Source organism: Tasmannia lanceolata, unplaced genomic scaffold, assembly GCF_043159265.1.
Source record: "Tasmannia lanceolata isolate RefF3 unplaced genomic scaffold, GAP_Taslan_0.1 ptg001138l, whole genome shotgun sequence".
NCBI classification, from domain to species: domain Eukaryota; kingdom Viridiplantae; phylum Streptophyta; class Magnoliopsida; order Canellales; family Winteraceae; genus Tasmannia; species Tasmannia lanceolata.
Window position 1 is genome coordinate 5,001 of NW_027519798.1, and position 522 is coordinate 5,522.

A 522-nucleotide genomic window follows, 5' to 3' on the forward strand; every position below is an offset into this window, starting at 1 on the left:
AAATTCGTATATATATAGTAAGTATAATATAGTAAGTATAAATAAATGTATAAAATAAATAAATAAAGATAATTCGTATATATATAGTAAGTATAATATAGTAAGTATAAATAAATGTATAAAATAAATAAATAAAGATAAAGAAAGACTTTGATCAATATTTACTTCAGGCGTCGCATATGAATTATCTTTTTGTAATTGGGAGAGATGGCTGAGTGGACTAAAGCGACGGATTGCTAATCCGTTGTACGAGCTGTTCGTACCGAGGGTTCGAATCCCTCTTTCTCCGTTCCCTCGGATCACTTGAGATTTATCTTTCGAATTCGAAAAAATATCAAGTCCTTTATCATAGTTAAATGTCTGGAATAGAGAAAAGCATAGGAAAATGCAGAAATCAAGCAAGGAAATAATGAAAAATCTCTGATTTTTTTATTCCTCACGTCCAGGATTACGTCCTGGATCATTAGATAGGAATCCGAAGATGAAGAGAGAAACAAAGAATATCACTACTGTGTAAACGAA

General features: G+C 30.7%; 1 non-coding gene across 1 annotated transcript; it reads left to right on the forward strand.

Annotated features, from left to right (window-relative positions):
• The first annotated feature begins 201 nt into the window (after positions 1–201).
• Positions 202–289, forward strand: TRNAS-GCU (transfer RNA serine (anticodon GCU)). The gene has a single exon. It is a non-coding gene; the product is annotated as a tRNA-Ser (tRNA).
• The last annotated feature ends 233 nt before the right edge of the window (positions 290–522 follow it).